General features: G+C 44.0%; 1 long non-coding RNA gene across 1 annotated transcript in view; it reads left to right on the top strand.

The window, feature by feature from the left end:
- LOC146763366 (uncharacterized) overlaps window positions 1–8,485 on the top strand; it is a 132,826-nt gene extending 124,341 nt beyond the window's left edge. Inside the window, exon 4 of the long non-coding RNA XR_014952226.1 lies at window positions 1,535–8,485. This is a non-coding gene — a long non-coding RNA (uncharacterized LOC146763366). The remainder of the gene's footprint in view (window positions 1–1,534) is intronic.
- Window positions 8,486–10,530: the final 2,045 nt, after the last annotated feature.

Here is a 10,530-nt window from a genome sequence, read left to right on the forward strand (position 1 = left end):
GATTGTGGGAATCCAGGGCTGCCCTGGCAGGTCTGGGACCCTGGCAGGATGTCAGGATGTCAGGAACCCCCCTGGACAGAGCCCCCAGAGACACTGTCTGTGATCTCTGTCCATGGAAAAGAGTTTTCAATCTTACAGCATGAACTACAAGTTCTGAGTGTTTGATATAAGTAATAATTAAGTGTGGCACGGGTGCAAAAGTAAAATTTTAGGATTCTGGATTAGGGGTCTAAAGGGGACAAGATGGAGGAAATTGGGTGTGTCTTGTCCTTTTTCTCCTTCTTCATGCCCTCCATGTTTCACTGTGGTGTTGGCATTTTTCTGTTGGTTCAGGCTGGGGACACACTGTCCATCGTAGGTGACAGATATTGGCACGTTATTGTAAATCCAGCCCAGGGAGTTTCTGGTATTTAATGTTTGGAACATCCCACTGAGGGCAGAGCCCCACACGCTGCCCTGCAGGACAGAGCTGTGGCAGGGCAGCAGAACATGTTAGAGATAAACAGAATAAACAACCTTGGAACCAGCACAGACCAATTATGGCTTCTGCTTTGGCAACGGGGCAGAAAGACAGAGACTTTCTACAATCTCAGAATCATCAATACCTCAGATTCTGACACCTGATCTTAAGAGTCATTTCCAGCCTAATTGATTCTAAATTCTCTATGCTGCCTCGTGCTGCTCTCCCTGCTCAGGAAAGCAGAACAGCAATTTCCCAGGAGCTCCAGGAACTCCTTCCCCCAGTGCAATTGCACGTGCCTGGATTTACCTTGCTACCCATTCCGGGAAGCTGTGACAGCTTTCTTCCGTCCTTGCATGGGAAATATCTGCACATTTCCACAGAAGGTTTTGTCCAGCTGCTGGGAGCCACACACCAGGAGTGTTTGGATGTGCATTTGGGATGCTGTACCTGGCTCACACTGTCCCACAGGGAGCATCTTCCAGCAGAGTGGCATAACTGGTTTATGTCCAGAAGTATCAGTTCTCCCAGCTTTTTCCTGAATGAGAGTTCAGAGGGTCACTTTGGTGGGATTTGGGGCTGCTGCTTTTCTGTTTTGCCTTTAATGCACACCACTGTATGGTAATTTTAGGAACTCCTTTTTTGTGTGTATGTACATAAGACAGAAATTCCAACCTGATGCAATCAAGTTTACTCAAAATTTTTGTACCATTTCTCTTCTTTGCACTCTTTAACTACTGTCACTATTGATTATAAATGATTTTTCCATTAATTTAATGGCAAATACAGACACACACTTACCTGAAAAACTAATGGCAAATGGCTGAATTTTGAGATTTAATAGATATTGGACCACTTTTGGTCCCTGTTTCCTCCCCCTCCCCCCACCCCCCAACAAGGACACCATCCCATTTAGCTTAAAAAAACAGTGTTATAGGTAGCCAGATAAGACATTTGAAGTTCCTGTAACTCAAGATCAGAATATGAATGAAAATTTGGGTTTTCGTATCTGAAGTCCATGTTATGTAGGGTGATGTGATCATGCCTTCAAAACCCTTTTCTCTGTGATTTCAGATGATTCTATGACTGGGAAGTGCAAGATCATCTTTGCAAGAAAGAAGCACTGAATGAAGTTCAGGAGGATTGCTTCTTCCTGGAAAGGTCGGTCAGGTCACCCAGAGATGTGCCTGGAGGAAGAACAGGTGGGAGAGTTAAATGAATAAATTAATCTCTGTTTAATTTATTTCCTGTTTTGCTGTACATCACTTTCAAAAATATGTTCAAGTGGTCATCATAGCTCAGATTTCTTGAGTTTGAGAACAAAGAAAGTCTGTGCCACCACCACTCACAACTTGTCTGTTACCAAGGAAAAATGTCAGGCAATCACTGGAGTCCTGAACCCAAGGAAAAATGTGAGGCAGTCCCTGTAAGAGTATGACAGATCAATTTTTATGTTGTGGTTATGTGGTGCTAGACACAATTTTCCCTCCTAAGTTCCTGCCAGCTCTTTCTTCCTGAACTCCTCCCTTCTCACTCCCTCCATCCTCCCAGAGCAGAGCATAGTGCTTACATGCTCTCCATGTTTATTTTGGAAATACTCCTGAGCCTGTGTGGTCAGAGCTTGCATGAGCTCCCCAGTTTTCTCAGGTTTCCCACTTGCCCAAGGCCAGAAAGTTTAATTCCTATATTTTGTGTGCTCTTACTCTTTGCTGTTCTGTGTTGTTCTTCCCTTCCCTTTGGGGGAACCTGTTTTAGTATCTGTTCCTTTTGGGGGAAGAAGATTGGCAAATCCCAGAAAGGTCCCAGTCAGCTACCTCAGCTTCTTCTTTGTGTTCTTTGAAGCCAACTTCCAATGCCCTGCATGCTGAATTTCCCTAAATCCTTTGTTTGGGAGGCACAGAGACTTTGCCAAAGGCAAAGCAGCCTATGCAGACTTGCCAACCCAAGCTGACATCATGTGTCTCTGAGCTGCTCCCAGCTGAACTTGAGGAGCCCTTTGCTTCTCCAAGTAGATACTGAGAGTGGGAACCACCACCTGGAATTCTGAAATATCACCTGAATTTGTTTCCAGCACACACAACATTAAAGGCAACTGCTTCCTTCTATTTGAGGAAAGCAAGAAGCCACAAACACCTGCTGGAAGGGCTGTGCCTGGATAAGGCAGAGGAAGAACAAGTTTGTGAGGAATTACTGAAATGGCCATGCTTATTTTCACTCTTCTTTCTCTACCCACTTAGCAAGAAGTCTGTGCTCAGGTTCCACTGAGCACTCAGTGTCTGACCTGTGCTGCAGGTTCCTGGAGCAGCCATGAATTTCACTGCACAGCTCTCCTCTTGCTACTCCCTGCAGTTCAAACCTGCATGTGCCAGAGGTCTGCAAACTGAAGTGAGAGAGGAAGAAGGCTCACCAACCAGCTGTAGTGCCAAAGCCCACAAAATTAAAGGAAGGAGAGCATAAGGGCTGCACATACATCAGTAAACACAGCCATTTCTGGTATCTTGATTAGAAAGTCTAGAGGAGCAAAGAGCAGATTTTCAAATATAATACCTGCTTCAGTGATCTGGTCTCCCTGAGACAAGGAGTATGTTTTGCATAATAAACCTTGTTGGTTTAATGGCTTGATGAATCCTGCTGGCCGTTCATTTGTTCACAGACATATATCTATATAGGTATCTGTATGTGTATATGCATATCATCATAAAATAAATAAGATGATCTAATGTAGCACAGCATGACAACATAAGTATAATTTAAGTATTATATAAAGCAAGCCATATACCTTCTACTTTTCCCCCTGCTGAAGACATTTGATAGTTGATAAACAAGGGAGCTCCCCAGTTATTTTCATTAACACAGGCTCATATTTTACCTTTCTGCTTGGGAACAGCAGAGATTTATGTGGAAAACAAACCTGCCTGGTTTTTGGTTGTGATGTGTCATTCCCAGGCTACATCTGTCTTCACCTGCCTCCTCTAGTGCAGGGAGGCTGTGGCTAACTCCTCAGTTTAATTCCAATACGTAGTGCAGGCACTGTGCTTATAACTCCAAAAGGTGGCAGGGTGGGGTGGACGTTTAAACATCATCTTTTCCTTTCCAGCTTGATGCTTGCAACAAATTTATCTGTGTTTAAGATTTTTGAGCTTTGCTCTCACTAACACCAGTATAAACCCACCAGTCTTTTCACTAAGTTACTGAAATCTCTCTGCACTTGTACCATCATAGGTGGAAGCAGGAGCTAATTAAGTTAATTTGTGAATTTTTTAACCTACAGCAGACACTCAAACCCTGCCTGCCCACACAGGCAGAGATGCTCAGGCACAGAGGTGCAGGTGGGGTTCTTAAAATAAACAGCTTGGCTGAGTGTGTCTGCCCAGATAAAAGCCAGATGTTTGGGAAGGAAACTCATTTTCTGCCAAGGTTTTGTATGGTCAGCCTCAGCTGTGTGGCCAAAATAGTGTTCTCAGGAATATTTACAAGGATAAACACAAACACACTTTTTCTTCCTTGGAGGTTTTCAACAGGTGCCACCAGTCTTTGAGTTTTCTGCTTGGAAAGTACCCTGCACATGTCAATATTGCATGAACTGTGGCACTTTTTCTGCTCTCTAGTTTCACAGCAAGGATCCAGGGAATTCCTGAGAGTGCTGGATGGTCTGTGTGTGCAGGGGGTGCCTCTGTATTTACAGGCACTCTGTGTGTGATCTCACACACTCTTTAAGTGCACCAGTTAAATTACTTGGCTCTGAAAGGTAAATAATGTCTTTGCCTCCTCTATGGCTTCATGGGGCTCATGAACATGAAAACAACTCTTGCTTGGGTAGCACACTGTCCCCACAGGGCATGCAGCTCCCACCCTTTTAGGTTCTTGAAAGAGCCCCCACATCCTGTCCCAAGAGGTGAAGCTGAGGGACTCCACCAAGCTTCATCACCTCCCGTCCCTGAACCTCTCTTGCCGACCTGACTGTGCAGCAGTGTCACAATAAGGAATTCTGCAAGGTCCCCTGAATGACATAAAATGAGCCACTTAATTTTTTAACTTCAACACAAAGACCAAGACTTTTTTTGAAGAACTTAGTATGGAGAACTCAGCCATTCCTGAAAGATCATGGTTGAAGATGTTTGCAAACCTTGTTGATCTGTGCTGGCATATTATCAGGAACCTCTTGAACCACTGCCTGGTCGTCCTTCTAAGGGAGAAATCCACACAGCTGGCACCTTGAAACGTGTAGATCAGAAAAGAGGAGCAGGTTGCAATATCATTCTCCAGGTTTACACTGATATGATGTGTTCCCATATAAGATCCTGTTTTCACTTATTTATTTAGTAGAAAAAGAGACCAGTGTATGCCTTGATTTTGTTTTCAAGATCATTTTCTGGACAAATTACTGAAGGGTCATTTTTTCATCCAGCACAAAGTTGACATAGCATCATAAACGTCCTTCCAGCAGCCTTCTGAGTTATTGGTCCAGATTCCATCACTCCAAGGTCCACAGCAGAGGGATCAATGTATTCTTCAGACCTGTCCTTCGTGGGTTTATCTCATCCTGCCTGTGTCAAGGGACCACAGAGATGACCATGTTGCCATAGTTATGACCAGAGTGAGCGATTCTGATACTTTAGCATTTGATTCACACAGTGAAAAAAAAAAGAAATGCTGCTATTTTGGGAGAAACAATGAAAATTTGGATATTTTTATTCCTAGCTATAGTTCCTTGTGTGTATACACCCATTTTTCTAACCTTAATAACTTAAAAATACATGGACCAGTTTCTTCCATTCCAGGTTGTCATGGGATAGTGTACTCAGGGATGCAGCCTTAGAGACTTTCTGAAAATTGACAGACATGAGAGATACTTTTAGTGTTCCTCTTAAAGCAAAGGTTGATTTGTCCTTCCCTCCTTTCCTCCTTCCCATTTATTAGCTGTCAGGGAACCAAAATCATGCCAGGGCAGGGGGCTGGGAAAGCAGAATGAAGGGAAAAAAAGTCATTAGAAAACAGGCTTCATTAATTCAGCTGCTCGGGGAGCAACGTGTTTGGAAAGGTCGGGATGTTTCATTCGACCTAAACAAAATGCTTGGCCATTCGTCAGTTCAAATGTTTCACTCCTGCCTATTGAACCAAATCAAAACACTGAGCTTTGGTGCAGGGATGTAATGAAGGGCTGGGCAGGCAGCCCCTGCAGCTTATTCCAGCAGCACTTTTCTGCCACAGAACTGGGAGAGGTTGACACCCCTTTTCCAAAAGTGTGCAGTGGTGATCATCTCCAAAGTACTGATGAATTAATGAGGATTTCGCCCCAGATGTTTAGAAATCAAAGACCAAATCTGCCTGGAAGGAGTGTACATCTGTACATCTTCCTGCCCTGAACAGCTATTAAAGGGAAAAAGAAGTTGTGAAAATGTTTTAATCATAGAACTGTCAGGGTTGGAAGGGACTTTAAAGATCATCAGTTCCAAACCCATGCCGTGGGTGTGGACACCTTTCACTAGACCAGGTTGTTCTAGCACTAGCCTCAAGTCCTTCCCTCCTGTTCCCAAATGTGTATTAGTGAACACTGAAGTATGGTATACAGTGGGATTGGTTGACAGACCCTTTGCCCCTTCCACACCATTGCCTCAGATCTAGTCTAACACCATAAGAGGACATCTGTAATTAAAATCATTGCCCTGATTTGGATATGATGTGTTTGAACCCAGAGCTTCCTCTCTTTCAGGAGAACTCCTTAAGGCAGCTTAATGACTGATGAAGATGGGATTTCCCAGAGTTCAGGGTGGCACAGGAGAGGGGACATTGCCCAAGAGATGCTTTCCTGGCAGCTTCTCCTGCAGCTTTTTCTCCTGCTGTTTGTGGAGCACTATCACAGTTTAGACAGCAGTTTCAAAAGGAGTCATTTGATCCCAAGGAATCTCAGCAGTGTCAGTGCCCCTCCTAGAGGCTTCCCTAAAGCCGCTCTTGAGGATGCCAGATCCTAGCAACAGCAAAAGCAACAACAATTGGTCTGAGCTGGGGAACAGACTGGCTTGTTGATACTTCAATGAAAAGCAGCTCCAACACAGTCTGTTCACCCTGTGGCTGCCAGCTCCCAGTGTTTGATCTAGCAAAGGCTCCAGCCCAGAAAAGCACAGCCCAGCCTTTCTAGTTCCTGGCTTAGGGAGCTCTCTGCCTTTTGTGTTGTTTCCCTGCTACCTAAAAGCCCAAAGGTTATTATTTAATGTTTCCTAGTTTGGTTCATCCTCAACTAGGGTTGCACTCTGTTAAGCTGTACTCCAGCTGCAGCCTTATTTTTAGGCTGCTTGTGCTGTAATGTTCCACCTCCTCATTGCCCCAATGTTAATGCACTTTTTTTGTCCCTGTCTCTAGTTTAACCCAGGCAGGTGGAACAGCACCACTGTCCCAGAGGTGCTTCCCTGGGTGTCCCAGGGGAATGGTCGCAAATGCTGCTGGAAGAGTGTCTGGTCTAGGGCCATCGCCGCGCAGTGAGGGAATGCACAAGAAGAAGGAATGGCAGGGTTTCCAACACCCTGGTTCTTGTGATTAAAAAACTCAGATGGAGAAAAGTAACACTATCAACAACACTCCCAGGGAGCTGGTGAGGCTGATCTGCATTGCAGGGATGCTGCCTGACCCAGACACTCATCCAAGCAGAGCTGATTTGTACTCCAGTCATTTCAGTGCTAAGATGAGCTAAGGGATGCATTTTCCCCCAAAATTTACCCTGCCCCACCACGCATGGTTAGAGATAGAATGCCTGGGGGAGGATGAGTCTCATACAATACATGACACAAAATACTGAGGGAAGTCTTCAATTTAAAATCTGAGGAACTGGCACTGGAAAGGGTTTCAATTGTTGGGAAGAGGTGGATGGGTAGATGAGCTAAGTTTGTGTGGTAAAAGACAGATTCACTGGGCACGTTCCCTCCCTCTGGTTCTCCCTGTCCAGGATGGTGGGCCCTTTTTGAACATTTATATTTGAAAAAGGCAACATAAAGATGATTAGGAGATGTTGCCACTTTCATTTTGTAATTGAAAGGAAGGCTTGATATATTTGATATTCATTCACAGCTGATGCTATGCTGACTAATAGCATTGAAGTTGTGGGGTGACAATTATAGTGCTGATGGCATAATTTATTGGTTTTGTTGTTACCCAAGGTATTTCCAGTGAGGTCATAAATCTGTATGTCAGTAAGAAATACTCAGTTTGCCAGCTGTGCTCTATTTTATAGCCATAGATTTTAATGCTTTGAGAGGAGCGTTTGTTAAGCATCACTTTGCAATTAGAGACAAAGGAAATTAAATGTTCCATTTTTGTTACACAAAAAAAAAAAAAAAAGAGAGAGATTTGTTTCTCATAATTTGTCTTTCTGTTAATATTGCATAACTCCATGTCTTTGCCTTTTGCTTGCTCATCAGCTCAGTCCAGAGATTACCATTGAAATGCCAAACTGGACAATGCCAGAACTGAAGGAACTGACTGAAGGAACATTGCCCAGAGCCTGGAATGCATGGACAGTCCTGGAAGGAATCTGTTGAGGAGGATTGCCAAAAGTCTGCATCCAGGTACAGGCATGTTTGGGACTGCCCTTCAAGTCATTTTTGTAGGAAGATAAGGTGTTTGCTGCAGTATCTGGTTTACATGAGCTGTGAAACACAAACAAAAAAACTCTTGATAAGGGATTGAGCCATTATCCAGGAGGATATTGGAGCACACCAAAGGCTTTGAAATATAGATTTCTCACTCATTGCTTCAGGGACAACTTTCCCCATGTTGGACTTGACTCTCATAAAGTATAGATCACCTGCTTGCACCATGTCCCCTTTACTGGCTGTTAATACAAATCCAGAGATATCTCCTTGTGAAGGTAGTCCTTAAAAGGAGACTACACAGACTTCATGGCTGATTTGGCCCTGTCTTGAAGTGATCCCACCTAATTTTGAATCCAAGAACAGAATTGATATTGCAGAGGATTCAGAGGGCCACCATTGTGGGCTGCATGGACTATTTGAGCCAGTAGCAGGCAGCCAAAGGAGTGAACTGGTCTCTACTAGAAATCTCAATTAGAATCTCAATCTCAATCTCAACTAGAAATCCCAATTAAAAAAACAATAATTCTCTCCTGGGGAACTTAGTTGTCCCAAAAAGGCATTTTCCATCTTTAATTCAGTACCACATGTACTAAGGCTGGAAGAAAGCTAGAAAAACAGATCCTTAGCTGGCCTAAATTATCCTGGATCTGTCTCTTCCAGGGAGAGGACAACAGTTGACAGCTACAGTTTTAAGGTTTGTCCCATGTGGACACTGCCTACTACAGGCTTTGCTACTGCATTGTTCATTGGATAGGCCTGCTGATGCTGTTGCTGAGGTTGATTCCACAATACCCAATCTACATTTCTCCTCTTACAGGGATATTTTATTGGTGATAGTTCATCTGCACAAGGGCTTTACCTTTTTGAGGCTTCCCATCCCTTTTTGAGATTTCCCACCCACCTGCTACACCCATACTGTGATTCCTGAGATTATCTATTGAAGACATGTATTCAGCTCTTTTATACCTCCAAACATATTAACCCCTGGATCCCTTGCTTTTCATAATTCCTTGTTAATTGTCAGTAATTTTATGGTGATAAAATGTCCTGAAATGAACTCAGTACATTTTATTTTGGTCTTATGTCAGCCTAAATCCAGAGTTTCTAGCAGTGTAGGAGTTAAACCAGAAAAAAGTGCCAAGGATGAGTTCTGATGTTCAGTACCTCAGGACAAGATGTGAGGGGGGTGTGAACACTGTGTTGCTTGGATTAGAAGTGGGAGAATTCTATTCACCTGCCTCTACCCCTAGGAGGAGTTTTCTCAAAGTGAAGGCTGGTCACACCAGGCACTGGTGAACATCAGAATCAGTATTCCAAATTTTCCCTCTCTGTTGCTGCACAAAGGGAATCTTCCACTTGGTGCTCAGTGCTCCACAAGGACAGTGCCATAAAACCCTAACAGCCTTTTTTGTTCTCACAAACTGCAAATGCATCATTGGTTTCCTCTTCTCCTTCTTTCAGCATTATTGCTCTCCATACTTTTCCCTCCAGTGAATGCCATTTCTCCCCTGATGAATTAGTGCACCATTTTCCAAGAGCTGCATCTCACTTATATCCTGCCCATATTTCTAAGCTCTCCAGGGCTCTTCGTATTATTTCTCTTGCTCTCATTTGTGTTTTTCTACCCTCTCCTCTCAACTTAATGCTATCTACGTATTTTATTAACCAGCTGTTTTATACCCCCTTGCAGATCACAAGCAGAGATACTCCATGAAATGAGAGCTATCCCTTGTCTCTATAGGAAACATATGAGACACAGCCCTCTTGTCTGTTATTATTCCATTTTTGCAGTCCTTCAGACAGTTCCTGTGACAGTATTTATGTCTGAGCCAATGGGAAATAATATTTGGAGAGGCACTTTATCAAACGCTTTCCTGACTCCCAGCTCTTTGATGCCTGCTGCTCTCCATGCTCTCATTCATTTTGTAATTCTATCGACTTTATATGCATTTTTCTCATGGACGTAGTCTTTGTAAACCCATGGTGCTCCTTGCATATGTTTCTGTAAAGAGATCTGTGTAATTCTCAGGACATTATAGGGAGAGCCATGAAAAGATCCCTTTGAAAGCCAGCGTGAAAGCTCCAGTTGTGTTCCGAGCTCCAAAGCAGTTTCACCTGCCCCCACCTCAAACTTGTGCTGCCCCGACAGTCCCAAGGGAACCCTACAAACTGACATCAGGAACCTGGACTGGTGAGTTTTCTTTCCCCGGGAAAAGTTCCAGTGTTTGTGTTCATGGGTCTCTGTCCCTGTGGGGAAAGCTGCCTGCAAAAATCCGAATGGCGAAGGATGTGCCCCACACCCAAGCTGCCCCCACCTATGCTTGTGCTGCCCTGACGGCCCCCAGCACACCCTGCAAACTAACACCAGGAACCTGGGCTAGCTTCTTTTCTTTCCCAGGGAATAACTCCAGGCTTTTTATTCAGGGGACTGTGGCCATGAGAGGGCGGCTGCCTGCAAGAAATCCAAATGGCAAAGGATGTGTC

The sequence above is a fragment of the Lonchura striata genome, chromosome 1A (assembly GCF_050655825.1).
Source record: "Lonchura striata isolate lonStrDom1 chromosome 1A, ASM5065582v1, whole genome shotgun sequence".
Classification (NCBI taxonomy): Eukaryota; Metazoa; Chordata; class Aves; order Passeriformes; family Estrildidae; genus Lonchura; species Lonchura striata.